The 20,464-nt window shown below is 39.7% G+C and overlaps 1 protein-coding gene across 3 annotated transcripts in view; it reads left to right on the plus strand.

Annotated features, from left to right (window-relative positions):
* The window catches only part of ANKRD6 (ankyrin repeat domain 6), a 221,140-nt gene that overhangs the window by 34,657 nt on the left and 166,019 nt on the right, over window positions 1-20,464 (plus strand). Inside the window, exon 1 of one of the 3 annotated variants that reach the window (XM_045499028.1) lies at window positions 20,428-20,446. The exons of the other annotated variants lie outside the window; for them this stretch is intronic. The gene's annotated coding sequence lies outside the window, so the exon portion shown is untranslated. Of the gene's footprint in view, window positions 1-20,427; window positions 20,447-20,464 lie in introns of those variants that run through there. 3 annotated transcript variants of the gene reach the window in all.

Consider the following 20,464-nt stretch of genomic DNA (forward strand, 5'->3'; position numbering starts at 1 on the left):
GCTTTTCGATAAATTTTTATCATTGAAGGAGCTCATACTAACTCATCTCATTCTTTGGTAAGGCAGTTAGGTTCATTTCTGAAAACAAAGATATCTTTGTACTGGATATACGGATCAATCTAATTTATTAATCTAATTTATCAAACACAATCCTTTGGTAACAGGAGCTTGTCTTTAAGAAGCATTGGGATAACAGGATAAAATACTTTTTTATGAACTGTAACTGAGGAGAACTATTATTGGTCCCTGAAGTTAAAAAGCTGCCATTGTTCTGTAATTCATCACTAGATAATTTCATCACTACTGGTGATATTCTATCTTGTAGTCTAGATTCCTGCTTCCACCAGCAGGAACTTCTCTTCTTTTTAACCTGATCAAGTGTCTAATTTTAGAACAACAGATGTCTGAGCTTGCTTTATACTGATTAGTAATATTTTTTCCTCTAGGTTACATAAGACATTTTTTTAGTCTCTTGCAACTTGATCATCCACACCCTTACAGAAATCGCAGTGCACCCTGGATCTACAGAGTGTTCAGAGTGTTATCTACAAGCACTTACATCTGTCAGGCTTTTGTTCAGAGGCCAGAGCAGGAACGACACATGATACACAGGAAAAGATCCTGTAATCTTACCTATTCTTATGTGCCACACCGTAGTTTGTCAAGAGTCTTTTGTATTTTAATAGCACCTTTCCAAGAAGTTACATTGCTTCCATCTAAACTACCCTGGAACATCCTCAGGGGAAAATAACATACATTTTTATTTGTAAGGGAAACAGAAAATACTTTGTTTTATACCAGATTATGAGTTAAATTTTAATATGTCTGGATAGACTAATGAGGAGTGATTTGTGTGCGACCCACCTTGGCTATTAGGAACAGGAAAAGAAATTCTCAGGAATTATCGTGCGCTGGAAAGGGAGCAGGAGAGTGTTGCCAATTTCAGTGTGAGCTTTTGATAATTTGTGTTTGTGTGTGGTGAAGGGAGGGTGAATGGTCATAGAAGAGTAAATAGATGACTTTTTAGATAACTTGGGTAAAAACCTGAAACAGAAAAGGGACAACACGGTGAGACAGGAGAAAACTTCTGGCTTTACAGGCTGCCTCCTAATATGCCTTGAAAATTCTGACCCACAGAGATCCTCTTTTTTTAAGAATCTGTAGTGCATGTAATTATAGATTATCTGTCATTTTGTTTTAAATTATTTTTTAAAAAGTGAATCATTGCAAAGTGGTGAAGAGATCAGACTCTAGAGCTAGGTCAGCTAAGACAAATCCTGGCTCCATGGCATACCAGCTGTGTGACCTTGGACAAGTTACTTAACCTCTCTACGTCTCAGTTTCCTTATATTTGAAATGGAGATAATAATAGTATCTACCTTTTTGGTTTGTTATGGATAAAGTACTTACTCAGCAAAATTAATACATATTCATTGTAGAAAGGTAGATAATATGGAAATCTAGAGAAAAGAAGACAACATCTCCAATCCTTCCACCTATAATTAACTGCTATTAATATATTGGTAAATATCCTTATATATATTTTTGTGCACAACATTGAGATCATACTTTCATGATATTTTGTAACTTTCCCCCCTTAATAATATATTATGAGCCTTTTCCCATACTACTCAGTTTTCAAAATCATTCTGTCTAAAAGAACTTCATTGAGTGGAATATATTGAATATATTTCAATTTATTAAACTGTTCCCATATAGTTGAAGCTTTCAGGTGGCTTCCAGTTTTTCACTTTTAGAAATAATGCTTCATGGGGCGCCTGGGTGGCGCAGTCGGTTAAGCGTCCGACTTCACCCAGGTCACGATCTCGCGGTCCATGAGTTCGAGCCCCGTGTCGGGCTCTGGGCTGATGGCTCAGAGCCTGGAGCCTGTTTCCGATTCTGTGTCTCCCTCTCTCTCTGCCCCTCCCCCGTTCATGCTCTGTCTCTCTCTGTCCCAAAAAAAATAAATAAACGTTGAAAAAAAAAATTAAAAAAAAAAAAGAAATAATGCTTCAATAAACATTTTTGCATATTAATCTCACTCTTGAGGTTACTTTCTTTAAAGAGAAATGGAATTACTGAAGGAAAATGTAATTATTTATATTTTTAAGGCTTTAAAAAAATTTTTTTAATGTTTATTTACTTATGAGAGAGAGAGAGCAAGCAGGGGAGGAGGAGAGAGACAGAGACACAGCATCTGAAGCAGACTCCAGGCTCTGAGCTGTCAGCACAGAGCCTGATGCAGGGCTGGAACTCACAACTGTGAAATCATGACCTGAGCTGAAGTCACATGCTTAACCGACTGAGCCACCCATGAGCCCCTATATTTTTACAGCTTTGACACATATTGCCAGATTGCCTTCTAGAAATTTTTACTCGCAATACATGAGTGTTTGTTTTCTTGCCTTCTTGTCAGTATTGATTATTCTAAATTTTTTACATCCTGTTTTAGAAGTAAAAAAAATTGTATCATTGTTTTATTTTTGTTTGATCATGAAGAAAGCCAAACATTTGTATGTGGTTTTTAGCTTTTGAATTTCATTTTCTTCTATGTGTGTGAAATGCCTGTGAATTTTTTGTGCACTTTTTTTTTTTAAGTATTCACCTTCTTATAAACTATCAGTTTGTAAGAGATCTTTATATGAAAAGCTGTTGATTGAGTTTGTTAAGATTTTTTTCCCCCAGGAAATAGTTTCAGCAAGTTTGCTAATGAATCTAATACTCTGAGCTTGGTCAATTAAGCTTCATCCATGAGTTCTCTGAGAGAAAAACTACACATCAATTGATACATATAATGGTATATTATTTATTTAAAACTTTAAAAAAACGTTTATTTATTTTGATAGAGAGCGAGTGGATGCTGAGGGCAGGGTGAAAGAGGAGTAGAGAAAGGAGAGAGAGAACTCCAAGCAGGCTCCACGTTGTCAGCACAGAGCTAGACGCTGGGCTTGATCTCAGAAACCGTGAGATCATGACCTGAGCTGAAATCAAAAGAGTTGGACGCCTAACTTACTGAGCCAGCCAGGTGCCCCAGCATATTATTTATTGATATAACAGGGAAGTCTTTTTTTTTTCCTTCTGAGTACACCAGATACTTGTTGGTAAGTTGATTTATGGTTTGGGTAGAATATACCTCATTCATTCTGATTAGATATTATGAATCCTATTTTGTGCTACACCTATGATATCTTGATAGATTCCTCAGCTATTTACTGGACATTGTCTTAGTATTTAAACTTTTATAATCAGACACATTGTTTTTGCCCTGTATTTATCAAGGGCTCACTGTGTAGATGGGTCAAAAGTCAAGATGGAAGGTGCATGGATTTTTGTGATTCTAGAACTGAGGTCATGATGTTTAGTATCCAAATGACTTGAAAGATGGGATTCTTAGAAAGATTGGAATCCTTGCAAAAGATTTACGCTCCACTGATCCTCTTTGATAAGTATCACAAGAGCTCACCCTGTGTAGGGAAGATCATTGTTGCTCAGGCCTCCTGAACACCCCTGAAAGCATCTCATCTTGGGGGACTCATTCATCCGTGTAGCATTTTGAAGCTTGAGCAGGAAGTATATATTTTTGTGAAACCTGGAGCTGAAGTGCATTTCCTTAGTGCAGTTTGAAACTTTATTCATACCTATAAACACATTTTGCAATTTAAAACAACTGCAAAAATTCCTGTTACACTGATAGAATTTGCAGTTCATATGGCGGTGTTCCACCTTCTTTACTTCCCAAGCCTCACCCACTGCAAATCCCCCCAGGTGTCTAAGTAGACATTGCTACTGAGCAGAAAAGCCATCTAAAAACCTTGAGGTGACTCATACCAGGCTTCTATGGCTTAGGTATCACAGGTGAGTTTTTCTTAATAGGTTATTCTCTCTGTGGACTGTTTTGAAGTTCTGGTTGGGGAGTCTAAACATTCACATTTTACCTAATAGGTTATAATGAGGGTGCTTATCTTACTTGTCTGGACTTTTTATTCAAAGTTTAATGAAATATGAGTCACCTGGGTGGCTCAGTTGTGTGGGCATCTGGCTCTTGATTTCAGCTCAGGTCATGATTTCGCAGTTTTCATGGGTTCAAGTCCCACATCGGGCTCTGTGCAATGACCTGCGGAGCCTGCTTGGTGGAGCTTGATCTCTCCCTCTCTCTCTACCCCTCCCCAACTCGTGCTCTGTCTCTCTCAAAATAAATAAGTAAACTTTGAAAAAAGTTTAATGAAGGGGCACCTGGGTGGCTAAGTCAGTTAAGCGTCCAGCTTCTGCTCAGGTCATGAGCTCGGGTTGCTGTTCGAGCCCCATGTCGGGCTCTGTGCTGACAGCCCAGAACCTGGAGCCTGCTTCAGATTCTGTCTTCCTCTCTCTGTGCCCCTCCCCTGCTTGCACTCTGTCTTTATCTCTCTCAAAAATAAATAAAGATTTAAAAATTTTTTTAAAAGTTTAATGGAATGTTCTGTATTATCTATAATCTTTTATTTGAAAATGAGAATAGACTGTGGGGAAATACATAAAATCTGTATAAATCAGCTGAGCAGAAATCAAGTTCTTACCAATATTATTAATATTTTTTAAGATTATTTCTTTTGAAAGAGAGAGAGAGAGAATGAGTGGGGTAGGGGCTGAAAGAGGGGGACAGAGGATCTGAAGTGGGTTCTGTGCTGACAGCAGAGAGCCCGATGTGGGGTTCAAATTCATGAACCATGAGATCATGACCTGAGTTTAAGTTGGACACTTTTTTGTTTTTAAACGTTTATTTATTTTCGAGACAGAGACAGAGCATGAACGGGGGAGGGTCAGAGAGAGAGAGAGAGAGGGAGACACAGAATCGGAAACAGGCTCCAGGCTCTGAGCTGTCAGCACAGAGCCCGACGTGGGGCTTGAATTCACGAACCGCGAGATCTTGACCTGAGCCGAAGTCGGACGCTTAACCGACTGAGCCACCCAGGCACCCTTGAAGTTGGACACTTAACCAACTGAGCCACCCAGGAGCCCCTACTGATATTATATATATGATATATATGTTATATATATCATATATATATTAAATGTTTATTTTTGAGAGAGAGACCGAGACGGAGACACAGAGTGAGCTGTCTCGAAGTGAAGCTCGTGCTCAGGAACTGTGAGATCATGACCTGAGCCGAGGTGAGATGCTTAACCAACTGAGCCACCCAGGCACCCAGGATAACTGTTAATTATTCATTCTTTTTTTTTTTTTAATTTTTAATGTTTCTTTAAATTTATTTTTGAGAGAGACAGAGCACAAGTGAGGGGAGGGGAGGGGCAGAGAGAGAGGGAGACACAGAATCTAAGGCAGTATCTGAGCTGTCAGCACAGAGCCCGATGCAGGGCTTGAACTCATGAGCTGTGAGATCGAAGTCAGACACTTAACTGGCTGAGCCACCTGGGTGCCCCTGCCTCACTTTCTTATGCCCAGCTCTGTAGGTTACAGAAGGAGAAGAGGAAATACCTGTTTATAAAATGGAGTATTTGAGGGGCACCTGGGTGGCTCCGTCTGTTCAGTGAGACTCTCAAACTGTGAGATCACGACCTGAGCCAAAATCGAGAGTTAGACGCTTAACCGATTGAGCTGCCCAGACGCCCCCCAAACTCTCTCTTTACCCAAATCCTCTTCTTGCTGCAGCCACGGTTCTTCTTCCCTCTATGGACTTTGTGTGTGTGTGTGTGTGAAAGAGAATAGCATTGTTGATTTTCCTGATAAAGAAGCTCATTGGAGGAAAACACAAAAAGTTGAGAATTTGAAGAGGATAAAAATTGTTGAAAATGCCATCACTTAGAGGGATAAATTGCCTTTCACTAAACATCCCATTCCATTTCACACGTATATCAGTGAAATCACACATTCATGCTGATCAATAACCTGCTTTAAAAAAAATCAACAATATACTGGAGACATCTTTCTGAGTCAGTTTATGTTAATTCTCACCATCACTGTAAATGGCTGTAAAGTATTCCATTGAACCAAAATTATTTAATTCACTGCCTTTTGATGGGCACACTCATTCTGTCCTGGTTTTTTGCTCATATAACTAACACTGTAGTTTAATTCATTAGGGTTCTTTAAAGAAAGAGGATCAAAGGAAGACACACACACACACACACACACACACACACACACTCACACACACCACACGCAAAAATTTATTATAAGGAATTAGCTCATGGGATGACAGAGGCTGAGAAGTCCCAAGATCTGCTTTTGAGGGCCTAAGAATCAGCAGAGCCATTGGTGCAGGTTCCAGTCTAAATCTAAAAGTGGGAGAAGACTGATGTCCCAGCTTGAAGACCCTCAAGGCAGTGAGAGCAAATTCTCTCTTGCTTAGCCATCTGTTCTAGTCAGGCCTGCTAGGGATTGGATGAGGCCTGCCTACATTGGGGAGGACAGTCTGCTTTACTCATTCTGCTGATTCAAATGTCCAGCTCATCCAGAAATACCCTCACATACACACCCAGAATAATGTTTAACCAAATATCTCGGTACCCTGGGGCCCTGTTAAGTTGATACATAAAATTAATCATCACAGTAGTGAACATCTTTATAGAGCTATATCCTTAAACTCTCCCATCTCCCTGTTATCTCTTTAGGATAAATTCCTGCATATGAATTTGCTTGGTCAAATGTATGTGTTTTCTAGGTGATGTTATTGCCCAGTTGCCCATCAGAAAGGAAACTTGTACTCACATAAAGTGGTGAGCGGCTTTTTCACTACCCTTACCAACATGGATAGTGTCAAAGCATCCTAATCTTTGCCAGTTTTATGGTTTGAATTTTTTTTTCTACATTTCAAGACTGAAGTTGAATATCATTTTGTAAGTTAATATCCGTGTGTGTGTGTGTGTGTGTGTGTATGTGTGTGTGTGTGTGTGTTCCTTCAATTAGACTATTTACTACATTCTTCTGATCTAGAATATCTTTCAGGAGATGTGTATTTGAGGAGAGGCTGAGTGTGGACCAGATAAATAAGTAATATAAAATATTAGGTGCCCAAAGTGATAAAGAGGAAAGGCTAAAGAGGAAAAGAGGAATATAAGTATTTATGTAAGATGGTCAGGAAGACCTCATTGAAGAATCTGTTGGGTAAAGTTCTGAAGGAAGGGAGGAAGCAAACATGTGAATGTCTGGAGAAAGAGCATCAAGGTAGAGGAAGCAGCAAGTGCAGAGGTCCTGAGGTGAGCCCACACTGGTATTTTGAAAGTTTGAAAGAACAGGAAGAACAGAGGCCATTGTGGTTAGAGTGGTGCAGACAATAGGAGACAAGGTCAGATAGGTCTAGAGTTTAGAGGAGAGATCTAGGCTAGAAAGTCAGTTGCTGGAATTATCAGCACTTGAAAGTAATTGAAGCCATGAGAGTGCATGAGACATCTAAAGAATGAGTATAGATAGACTGGAGGCCCAAGGACTGAGTCCTGGGATTGCCTAACATTATAGGTGGGTCGATGAGGAGGAGTAAGCAAGAGTATGAGAAGGAAGGGCCAGAAAGATAGGAAGAAAACTAGGTGAGTGAGTGAGTGAGTGAGTGAGTGTGTGTGTGTGTGTGTGTTTTCCTGGAAGCCAAGTAAAGTCAAAGAGAAAGGATCCACCTCCTTAGATGTTGCTTAGGGGTCAAGTTAGTGGTGAACTGAGAAGTGATGTTGGGAGTTTAACACTGTGGAGATCACCAGTGACCCTGATAAGAGCACTTGTAGTGGAGTGACAGAGTGAAAACATGATTGGGGTGGATTCAAGGGAGAGGAGGAGAGAAATCTGAGCTGTAGGCATAGACAACTCCTTTAAGGAGTTTTCCTATCTAAGAACAAGATTTTTCTTCCTGTTTAGGTCATCTTTCACATATATTCCTCAGCAGTTTTTAGTTTTCTTCATATAGGGACTGTCCATTTCTTATTAAATTTATTCCTAGGTGTATTACAGTTTTTAAAAATTATTCAAGTATAATTAACATACAGTGTTATATTACTTTCAAGTGTACAACATAGTGATTCAGCAATTCTGTACATTACTTAGTGCTCTCCATGGTAAGTGTGGTCATCATCTGTCACCAACTACATTATTATAATATTGTTGACTATATTCCCTATGCTGTACTTTTTGTTTCTGTGACTTATTTCAAAGTGCAAGTTTGTATTTCTTTTCTTTTTAAATGTTTATTTATTTTGACAGAGAGAGAGACAGAGAGAGAGAGTGCACGAGCAGGGGAGGGGCAGGGAAAGAGAGAGGATTCCAAGCAGGCTCTGTGCACTCAGTGTGGAGCCCAACGTAGGGCTTAATCTCATGAACTGTGAGATCATGACCTGAGCCGAAATCAGGAGTTGGATGGCTTAACAGACTGAGCCACCCAGGTGCCCTTACAAGTTTGTATCTCTTAATTCCCTTTTATCTATTTCACCCATCCCCACACTCATCTCCCCCCTGGCAACCATCAGTTTGTTCTCTATATTTAAGAGTGTTTTTTGTTTGTTTCTTTGTTCATCTGTTTTGTTTTTTAGATTCCATATATAAGTGAAGTCATATGTTATTTGTCTTTCTCTGACTTATTTCACTTAGCATAATACCCTCTATATCTGTCCATATTGTTGCAAATGGCAAGATCTCATTCTTGTTTATGGCTGAATAATATTCGATTGTGTGTGTGTGTGTGTGTGTGTGTGTGTATCTGTCTGTCTATCTATCTATCTATCTATCTATCTAACTGCTTACCAGATCTTTATCCATTCGTCTATCAATGGGCACTTGGGTTGCTTCTGTACCTTGGCTATTGTAAATAATGCTGCAATAAACATAGGGGTGCATATATCTTTATTTGTATTGTACTTTTTAAAAGTTGTTATTGTGAATAGCATCAAACATTATATTTTCTGACAATAAAAAAGATTTTATTGTCAAGTAATCTCTATACCCAATGTGGGGCTCAAACTTATGACCCCAAGATCAAGAGTCACATGCTCTACTGACTGAGCCAGGCAGGCTCTCTGCCCCCATATTATTTTATCATTTTTTAAAGTTTCTTTGTTTATTTTAGAGAGAGACAGAGCACATAAGTGGGGAGGAGCAGAGAGAGAGAGGGAGAGAGAATCCCAACCAGGCTTCATGCCCAGTGCAGAGCCCAATATGGGGCTTGATCTCACAACTATGATATCATGACCTGAGCTGAAATCAAGAGTCAGATTCTTTTTTTTTTAATTTTTAATATTTTTATTTTATTTTTGAGAGAGAGACACACACACAGTGAGAGTAGGGGAGGGGCAGAGAGAGACAGAGACAGAATCTGAAGTAGGCTCCAGGCTCTGAGCTGTCAGCGCAGAGCCCAACATGGGGCTTGAACTCACAGACTGCAAGATCATGACCTGAGTCGAAGTCAGACGCCCAACTGACTGAGCCAGCAGGCGCCCCAAGAGTCAGATTCTTAACCAACTGAGCCACCCAGGTGCTCTCCCCACCCCCATATTATTTTGAAGTAAATCCTGGGCATTGAATTATTTTACCTGTAAATAATTCAGTATGTAGCTCTAAAAGATAAAGACTTATTGAAAATAAGCACACTATTATATCTAAAAAATAGCAGTTCTTTAATGCATCAACTATCATCAGTTTTCAGTTTTCAGATTGTCTAAAATATAAGATTTTTAAATGTTTGTTTTGAATAAGGATCCAAATAAAGTTCACATATGGGATTGGTCATTGTGATTCTTAGGACTGTTTTATTGTTACTTGCCTGTATATTCTCTCTCTGTGTGTCTCTTTCCTTGTGAACTATGTCTTGATGAAACCAGGTTCTTTGTTCTGTAGAGCTTTACACCATTTGGGTTTTTCTGGTTGTGTCTTTGTGGTGTCATTTAACATATTTTTTTGTGTCCCCAGTACTTGTAAATTGGCAGTTGTCTTTGAAAGTAGTCATATGTAAGTTCAATTTATTTTGACAAGACCACTTGATTTTCTTTTTCTCTTTCTTTCTTTCTTTCTTTCTTTCTTTCTTTCTTTCTTTCTTATTTAAATCAAAGTTAGTTAGCATATAGCATAATCATGATTTTGGGAATGGAATTTAGTGATTCATCACTTACATATAACACCCAGCGCTCATCCCAGCAAGTGCCCTCCTTAATGCCCATCACCCAACACCCCACCAGCAGCCCTTTGTTTGTTCTCTGTATTTAAGAGTTTCTTATGGTTTGTCTCCCTCTCTGTTTTTATCTTATTTTTCCTTCCCTTTCCCTGTGTTCATCTGTTTTGTTTCTTAAATTCCACATATGAGTGAAATCATCAGATATTTGTCTTTCTCTGATTGACTTATTTAGCTTAGCATAATACACTCTACTTCCATACACATTGTTGCAAATGGCAAGATGTCATTCTTTTTGATCACTGAGTAATATTCCATTGTGTACGTATATATATTATAACATCTTCTTTATCCATTCATCAGTCAATGGACATTCAGGCTCTTTCCATACTTTGGCTATTGTTGATAGTGCTGCTAGTCATGTACCTCTTCAAATTAGCCTTTTTGTATCCTTTGGATAAATACCTAGTAATCCAACTGCTGGGTTGTAGAGTAGTTCTATTTTTAATTTTTTAAGGAACCTCCATACTGTTTTCCAGAGTGGCTGCACCAGTTTACATTCCCACAGGCAGTACAAAAGTGTTCCCCTTTCTCTGCATCCTCGCCCACATCTGTTGTTTCCTGAGTTGTTAATTTTAGCCATTCTGACAGCTGTGAGGTGGTATCTCATTGTGGCTTTGATTTGTATTTCCCTGGTGATGAGTGATGTTGAGCATCTTTTCATGTGTCTGTTGGCCATCTGGATATCTTTTTTGGGAAAGTGTCTATTCATGTCTTTTGCCCATTTCTTCACTGGATTACTTGTTTTTTGGGTGTTGAGTTTGATAAGTCCTTTATAGATTTTGGATACTAACCCTTTATCTGATATTGACAAGACCACTTTATAAGAGGTGGTGTGTTTTTTTATCAGAAGGAATGTACTGTTTGTTTTTTTTTCTCTTTTTTTCACAACCTTTGATGCTTTAAATCTAGATCTATTAATCCATTGGGTGTTGCTAAATGGATTTTTTTTAGTATTTATTTATTTATTTATTTATTTATTTATTTAAGTCATATCTGTAGCCAACATGGGGCTTGAACTCACAACTCTGAGATCAAGGGTCACACGCTCCACCAACTAAGCCAGCCATGCACCCTGCTAAGTGGATATTCTGATTACATCATTTCTTTATTTATTAGCTGAAGTATAAAGAGAAATTTTATCTCATTTACTGTTTGGCTACTAGGGGTGCAGTTTGTAATAGAACAGGCAGGATAAACCTTAATTCTTTTATCAGTTAGTTTTTTTAATGTTTATTTATTTTGAGAGAGAGAGAGAGAGAGAGAGAATAGGGGAGGGGCAGAGAGAGGAGAGAGAGAATCCCAAGCAGGCTCCATACTGTCAGTGCAGAGCCTCACGTGGGGCTTGAGCTCATGAACCATGAGATCATGACCTGAGCCTAAATCAAGAGTTGGACGCCTAACCAACTGAGCCACCCAGGAACCCCTATCAATTAGTTTTTATAGGACCTTTCTTACAGTAAAACTATTCCAAGAGAGTCTATTGCCAGAGCACAGAGTCTATTGGAATATCTTCTTTTTTAAATTTTTTTTCCAACGTTTATTTTTTTTTTGGGACAGAGAGAGACAGAGCATGAACGGGGGAGGGGCAGAGAGAGAGGGAGACACAGAATCGGAAGCAGGCTCCAGGCTCTGAGCCATCAGCCCAGAGCCTGACGCGGGGCTCGAACTCACGGACCGCGAGATCGTGACCTGGCTGAAGTCGGACGCTTAACCGACTGCGCCACCCAGGCGCCCCAGGAATATCTTCTTGAAATACCTTCCCTTCAAGTAAATGTATAGAGATTTTCACAAGGTCTTATAGATGATGGATTAGTTAAGAGGTCAGGTGGTTCCACCTCCTGTTCCTTCTAAATGAGGAATAACTCTCCTTCCCCCAGCTCTTCCTTCCTCCTTTATATCTCCACATACATGAATATAAATGCATCTCTGTGTATGCACAGACTTATTCTCTAGAGTTCCAGAACAGCCCCATACCGTCAAAGTCTAAGTTTGATTCTGCCCGGAGCTAGTGAATTCACTGCAGGTGCCTGAGGGTGGAGGAACCTGCAGAGGAACAGGAGAAGGTGGTTACTGGAGTCACTGCGCTTCCCAGGTCTTCCCTTGTCTTTGGCAGTAGTTCTGCTTCATTGCATACCTGTTAAAAACTTGCTGGAACCTTTACTTTTGGCTCCTCTTAGGACTGCTGTGCTGGGAGTATGAATGTGTCGCCTGTGGATTCTTCCAGAAAACCTTGGAGTGAGGGTGTTGATTGGCACCTGGCTGTAGGTTATAAAGAGGGGGACCCTATTGCTGCTAACATCTCAGCATCTCACCTGGTCTCCTTGTTTTGTACCTCTTTGGCCGTGAGTGGCCTTCTCTGCAGGCCAAGGCGAATCATGTTGTTTCAGGCCATCTGCCCCACAGTCTCCCTCTGAATAGCAGAGAAAATCATTCAGTCCCTGCCCCCATGTCTGCAGATTGCTCAGCCCAACTTGCTGTGTCATGTCTTATCCTCATAAGAAGGTTCTCGTGCCCCCGGTACCTGGGCTCACATCTGGTGAGGAAAAGCCCCAGAGGAAGAGAGGCCACTGCCTGCTGTCTGACCTCTCATCCGTCCTCATAGTCACTGAGCTTGCTCTGTGTTGTCATTCTGTACTGCTTGTACTTTCTTTGTATTTAATAGTTTCTTTTTTTTTTAAATTTTTATTAAAAAAAATTTTTTTTAACATCTATTCATTTTTGAGAGGCAGAGTGTGAGTGGGGGGGAGGGGTAGAGAGAGAGGGGGAGACACAGAATCTGAAGCAGGCTCCAGGCTCTGAGCTGTCAGCACAGAGCCCAGTGCGGGGCTTAAACTCACAAACCGTGAGATCATGACCTGAGCCGAAATTAGACGCTTAACCGACTGGGCCACCCACACGCCCCTAATAGAGTTAATTTAAATCAGACATTATTAGATTTTTTTTTCCTAATCTGGCATCCTAAATTTCAAATTGAGGCACACTGTAAGTTTTTCCTCCCTTGCCTATGTCTTTTACCTTAATGTAAGCACTGCTGTAGGGCTAGAAAGTTTATTAAAAACATATGTTTATTACATCATTGAAAACATTTTACCTTAAAGATGTTACTTCTTGTTTTTTCTTTCCTTTTTAAATCTTATCTTTTTTAAAAAAGAAGTCTATTTATTTATTTTGAGAGAGAGAGAGAGAGAATGAGCAGGGGAGGGGCAGAGTGAGGGAGAGAAAGAATCCCAAGCAAGCTCCATGCTGTCAGTGCAGAGCCTGATATGGGGCTCAATCTAATGAATGGTGAGATCATGACCTGAGCTGAATTCAAGAGTTGGCATTTAACTAACTGAGCCACCCAGGCGCCCCTAAATCTCATTTTTATTGTTTTTATTTATTTATTTATTTTACATTTTTTTTTTCCAAGCAATCTCTACACCCAGTGTGGGGCTCGAACTCACAACCCTGAGATCAAGAGTCACATGCTCCACCTAGTGAGCAAGCCAGCTGCCCCAATCTCGTCTTTATTCTTATCCTTCCAGGGTTGACTAACTTTAAATCCCATCAGAAAATTTCTGTGTACCAGATGTATAACCAGTACTAATGTTATTTTTTTTTTAATTTTTTCAATGTTATTTATTTTTGAAGGAGAGAGAGACAGAGTGTGAAGGGGGTGGGGGCAGTGCTGAGAGAGAGAGGGAGACACAGAATCTGAAGCAGGCTCCAGGCTCTGAGCTGTCAGCACAGAGCCCGAGGTGGGTCTCGAACCCACAAACCGTGAGATCATGACCTGAGCTGAAGTCGGATGCTCAACCGACTGAGCCACCCAGGCCCCCCAGTACTAATGTTATTTTGAAAGTAACATCTAACTAACATCACCAATGCGAGTGGTCTTTAAAAATTTTGTGTTCCAGTCAATGGTTAGTGCAAACAATAGTGAGACTCAAGGCATAACACCTGCTAACTTCTAAAGCTGCTGATTCAGGGACAGCAGGAGGTGTCCCATAAGGTGTCAGACCTTGCCAGGTAGGCTGCACTGTGCTACTGCACAGCCAACCTAACTTCCTTTTCTCTTTTTTCTTCACATCCCTAACGCTGTCATTAACTTGATGTACAGAAAAAAAAAATGTTCATAATGTACAGTGGTCCACAAATAGATATCATCAGAGTTCATGAAGATATTTTCATTGGGAGGAACTCAAATATTGATAATTTATAGAATTTCTTCTCTTCTTTGTTAATCTGAAAAATTGCCCACTACATTGTTACAATGAATATAGTCTAGAAACAAACCTAGTGTTTTGTTTCATTCATCTCATTTTGGCTTGAAATTATTTATTATTTGTGCTTTTAATCTGGCTCCTTTGCAGCCTACACTGCAGAGATCTGATTTAACTGTATTCTTGACCTGATCAGAATTTTTGTACTTTGAGTCAACCATAAAGAGGGTTGACGTAAAGGGGGAAATTTGTCTAGTTTATAAATTGTCAGAAAGCGACAATCCTAACACTGTGTATGTAAATATGAGTAGATGCATGGAAACACAGCTTATTTAGGGAACAAATCCTAGGAGCCTGAATTTAAGATCTGGACATTTCCTGTTTAAACAATAAAAAAGGAAAAGATGAGAGCACATATGGCTCTCATTCCATGACTGTTTTCATATTAAGAGTTGCTGTACTCTAAATTCTGTTTGTGAAGCTGGGAGCTAAAAAGAAAGCAATCTAAAACACACTTATTTCCGTTCAGTCTGTACGTTAGCATCTGTACTGGCATGCATATGATTGGAATGTGGAGAGTCGAATCAGCACCCTTGTTTCTGGTCAGTTGCCAGAAATAAATACATCAAAGGAAAGAGACAAACTGGGCAGCAAATCAAAGCTGCATGGGTTTTTCATTTAGTAGTTATTCTAGGTGTCTCTGCTTCTTTTTCAAATGAAATTGTTCCTCCCCCAGTGCCCTCTATAAAAGAGCCCCCTCCCCAGGTAGACTAGTTGTTTGTTCTTGTTACCTTTACATCTGTACACGTGTACAATTGTTTTTGTAGGACAGATTGCTAGATGTGGAAATGCTCAAAGGGAGAGAACGTTTTTAGGCTTAGCACATGCTTCCAAATTATCCTCTAGAAACAAAGTACCCATGTGCAAGTGAAACCGACCACCGGTAATGGGTACTGAGGAGTTGTGTGTGGGGAACCGGGAAAGTCTGAGTCTTTGCCAGCCATTTTCTAGTCCAGAAGTTGATTCTTGGAATGGTTATAAGATGTTTAAAATTTATCTTATCTTATCTCATCTCATCTCATCTTTGAGACAGCACAAGTTGGAGAGGGGCAGAGAGAAGGGGACAGAGGAAGAGGATCTGAAGCAGGCTCTGTGCTAACAGCAGCAAGCCCTACATGGGGCTTGAACTCATGAACTGTGAAATCAGGATCTGAGCCAAAGTCAGACGCTCAACCGACTAAACTACCCAGGCACCCCAAGTTATAAGATGTTTTAGACAGTGTTAAACAGTATACAAATATTCTTAGAAAAGAATATTTTCATACTTTAAAAATGAAAATTTAATTATATTAAAGAATCTTAAAATAATGCATAATCCAACTCTTAAGAGGTTTTCAGTTTTGCAAATTACCATCTATATGTATATATTTTACCAGTGATAATTAGTGTATATATGTTTTCATATTTTACTTTTTTCACTGAAGTGTCTCATAAGCTGTTTTCTGTTTGTGTGTATTTTTCATGATGGTCACTTAAAAGCTGCATAATGCTGCATTATGTTACTATATCAGTAACTTGCTAATTCTATCCTTAATATTGAATGCTTAATATACAACCAAATACTTAAAATGCATGTTCTTAACTAATAAGATTTATTGGTTCTGGTTATAAGAGTAATATAGTTCATTATAAAAAAAATATTAGGAAAGGGTGCTTGGGTGGCCCAGTTAGTTAAGTGTCCGACTTTGGTCATGAGTTTGAGCCCCGCATCAGGCTGTCTGCTGTGAGAACAGAGCCTACGTCAGAAACTCTGTCCCCCTCTCTCTCTGTCTCTACCCCACTCGTGCACATGCACTCTCTCTCTCTCTCTTTCTCAAAAATAAACATTTAAAAACAAAACAAAAAATTGTTTTGATAGGAAGACACACACAGAACTCTTTCTATAACCTCTGTTAATGAACTTTGTGAGCATTATATATTTCCTTCCTGCCTTTTCTTAATGTTTCATTTCTTTGTTGTACAGTTTATAGCTATACTATTTGTATAAAACATATTCATTTTCCTTTGTTTCTAAGTCCTTTTAAGAGAGCATAATAAAAAAAAATTTTCCTTTTTTTATAAAAAGTGAAAGGTGGTTTTTTTTTTTTTCTCATCTGTAAAAGTAATTTGAAACTGTTACAGGAAATTGGGAAATAATCCCAAACATCCAAATCCTATTACTCAGCAGCAAACACCTTCAACATTTTGGTTTATTACCTTGACATTAAAAAAAAAAATACTTGAGATATTATACCATTAATGGTTCTTAGTGGTCATGGACCCTTTGAAAAAACTTTAAAAATCCAACTTAATAACTCTCATTGTGTACATAAATATACTTAACTCTTTTTTTCTTACTAACCATTGTAAAATAAGTATTTGTGTATCATTGTCGATTCTCATGAATCTCTAAATTTGCTGATTGGTAGGGGTTGAATTGCGTTTCCCTCAAAATTCATATGTGGAAGTCCTAACTCTCATCACCCTATATTGTGACCTTATTTGCTGATAAGGTCTCTACAAAGGTAATCAAGTTAAAGTGAAGGCATTAGGGTGGATCCTAATCCATATGACAGGTATCTTTATAAAGAGAGGAAATTTGGAGACATACATGCACACAGGGAAGATGCTGTGCAGAGACATAGAGAAGATGGCCATCCATAAGCCAAGGAGAGAGGCCTGTGAGGAGCCCTTCCTGTATCACTCTCAGAAGGAACTGATCCTGCTAGCATTTTAATTTCACAGTTCTAGCCTCAGAACTGTGAGACAGTAAATTTCTGCTCTTGGAGCCATCCACTTTGTGGTGCTTGGTTACAGCAGCCCTAACAAACCAGTACGCGGATTTTATCATCTTACATGACATAGATGTTCGTGGATTTTATCATCTTACGTGATATAGACGTTTGGATAAATAATTACTTTGTGTGGGCACTGTGATAGATGTTGGAAATACCAAGTCAGTGAAGTCAAGTTCCCTGTCCTTAAGGTGCTGAGATTGGCACGTAATGTATAGAACCCTGGGGTCATGCTATGATGGGCAATGCGTATTAATCAAGTGAAATGTATTAACAAATCAATTCTAGGAGCCCAGAGCCAGGCCAGAGTGAGGGCCCACTTGCCAGAAGTACCACGTGAGCTTAGTTTTGAAGAACCAACAGGAGCCTACTTAACTATTCTATTGTTGATTGAACATTAGGGTGTTTTCAATTTCCTGTGTTTTTGGATTATTTCTTTAGGGTAGATTACCAATAATGCATTACTGAGATAAGGAGGCTAACCTTGAAACAACATTTTTAGAGCAATGTAATATGCCACCAGATGGAGGATTCCTGGTTTATTGAATCATGCTCTTTTACTGTATAAAAGTTCCCCTGATGTCTGTTTCCAATGTTTTTTGTTGTTATAAATAATTGTGTAATGTATATCTTTTTTTACATATAGGTGTTTCTTTTTCTTTTTTCTTCTTCTTCTTTTTTTTTTAGAGAGAGCATGAGTGAGTGAGGGGCAGAGAGAGAGGGAGAGAGAATTCAGAGCCCAAAGCGGGGCTCGAGCTCACATGTAGTGGGCTGGAACTCACGAACTGTGAGATCATGACCTGAGCCTAAGTCAGACACCTAACTGACTGAGCCACCCAGGGCGCTCCTGCGTGAAGCCTACTTAAAATAAATAAATAAATGAAAGCAAGCATGGTCTGCAATTTAGGGTATTTCACCAAATTTTTTTCCTAGCATGTAAAAAATATAATGATACTTAACTTCACTAACAATAAATGAAATACAGAGTTTTAACAAGAATCCGATTCTCTCTCCCCTCCATCAAGTTCTCAAAGATAAAACAGGTAGGAAAATGGGCACTTCCATACGATGTTGGTGGGGGTATAAATTGGAACAATCTATTTGGAGGGTAATTTGTCAGTAATTACCAAAATTGTGAATATATATATATATATATATATATATATATATATCCATCTATCCATCCTATATATATATATATATATATATATATATATATATATATATATATATATCCATCCATCCATCCATCCATCCATCCCTTATGCATTTCCTCTGCTGACTTTAGGAAAATAAGAGTGTTGATAACTTCTATAAACGATGTCATTTGGTACTGTGGTGGTGTTGGTGGCAGTGGTGCTGGTGTCTTTTCCTATGTGAGGAGGCTTGATAAAGTCACATCCGAGTCAGCTTTGTACCCAGAACGGTGCCAAGGGGGCAGTGTGGGTCAAAGCAGTTCTTATGATTCTCCACAACATAGGCAGAAAGGTCCACTTCCCAGGGAAGGAAGGGCTTTTACCCTTCCGTTTGTAAGCTGGAAACAGTCAGGGGGCCACGCAGGCCCTTGCAGACACATTTGGAAGGCACTTCCTAGGAACTCCCTCCTTTTCTCTGCTTTTAAAGTCCTAGAGGGGCACCTGGGTGGCGCAGTCGGTTAGGCGTCCGACTTCAGCCAGGTCACGATCTCGCGGTCCGTGAGTTCGAGCCCCGCGTCGGGCTCTGGGCTGATGGTTCAGAGCCTGGAGCCTGCTTCTGATTCTGTGTCTCCCTCTCTCTCTGCCCCTCCCCCGTTCATGCTCTGTCTCTCTCTGTCCCCCCAAAAATAAATAAACGTTGAAAAAAAAATAAAAATAAATAAAAAATAAAAATAAAGTCCTAGACCAGCAGTGAGATTCTGCCCTATGAAATATTCATAAAATTCAATTGACCATAAAACCTTTTCTAAATGTAAGTGCTGTAAGTGATCCAAATTATATTAGCAGCTTTTTGAGAAGTGGAGAGAGAAAGGAAAAGGAATTTAAGGGAATGGGATCCAGGGAGCCAACCTTGGCATTTTCAAACCACAATAAATGGGTCAATGATCTGCATTTTGTAATTTCAGAAATGACTAATGCTTGGACTGTTTTTGAGCATTATCAGAGCGGCCCATCCCAATATAAATCAGTCTTTCTACATTACACAGATTTTGTTGCCCCTTTTAAAAATCCATATTTTTATTTCAGTCATTTTTGTTTCCAGCTCTAAAAATCTTGAGAATCTGTACTCAAGGTGATCTTCTCACATTAGATGCTAAGGAAGTCATGGAAGCCCGTCGGCCTCCGGGTGAGAATGGGAGTCCCCAAACATGGCCCTGCAGGAAAGTTCCCTTACCACTGACTCCTTGGGGCCAGAGATTTTCATTGTTAGAAAACTCTCCTGTGCTTATGCAGATGCTGTCTCCATCCAACCATCAATCCTTTGTTCTGCTGTCTGGAGCCCCCAGAATAAATCTACTCTTGGTACCTTCCTTGTATGGAGGATGGCTGTTCTCCGCCCCCTCCCTGTCTAAATCATTTCTTTCGCATAGGACAGGATTCCTAGAATTTTTGCTCTCTTGGTTACCCAATCTTCTCTGTAGAATAGTATGCAGGCCACCTATTCTCCTTCATCCATCTGTGTTTATAATACTGCCTTTTTGGTAATGAATCCTGCAAGTAAGTTTGTTTGTTTGGTTGGTTTTGGCATCCACATCACACCATTGTCTCATATCAACTTGTAAACAAACTAAAACCCCAGAGCAGTTGCTCTTTGAGCTTAAATGAAAGATGTAGCGTCTATTTCTCTGAAATCTTTTTTCCTTTCGGCTCATTTTTCTCAACCCAGACTGCTTTTGGAATTCTGATTCTGTCATCTTATCTGAAGCATTCATCTCTCCCAGCATGGTGTCAGTCGGATCATTTGAAAAGCCTGCCTGCCCATTGCTGATGTATTTACCTAGGCTCAGGGCTTGAAGAGGGTGACAAATCCCTCATAATGAGTTTGCCAGATGCCTGCTGGCAGCCGATTCAAGGCCCCGTGGAGAAGAGAGAAGGACAAAACTCAGAGCCTTGCTGTTCAAAGGGTCCCTGGCCACCAGAGTTGGAGGAACTTTGGTTTGATCATTGACATGTAAATTGTTGAGGGGCCCCAAGGCTGATCCTCAGCAGACCTTCCCACAAGCTCTCCAACCACACAAAGCCCCAGCCCCGGAAGGGCTGCAGGGAGGCTCCTGAGCATCCTGGCTGCAGAGGTAAGCCCCCAGATTAGC

The sequence above is a fragment of the Leopardus geoffroyi genome, chromosome B2 (genome assembly GCF_018350155.1).
Source record: "Leopardus geoffroyi isolate Oge1 chromosome B2, O.geoffroyi_Oge1_pat1.0, whole genome shotgun sequence".
NCBI lineage: Eukaryota > Metazoa > Chordata > Mammalia > Carnivora > Felidae > Leopardus > Leopardus geoffroyi.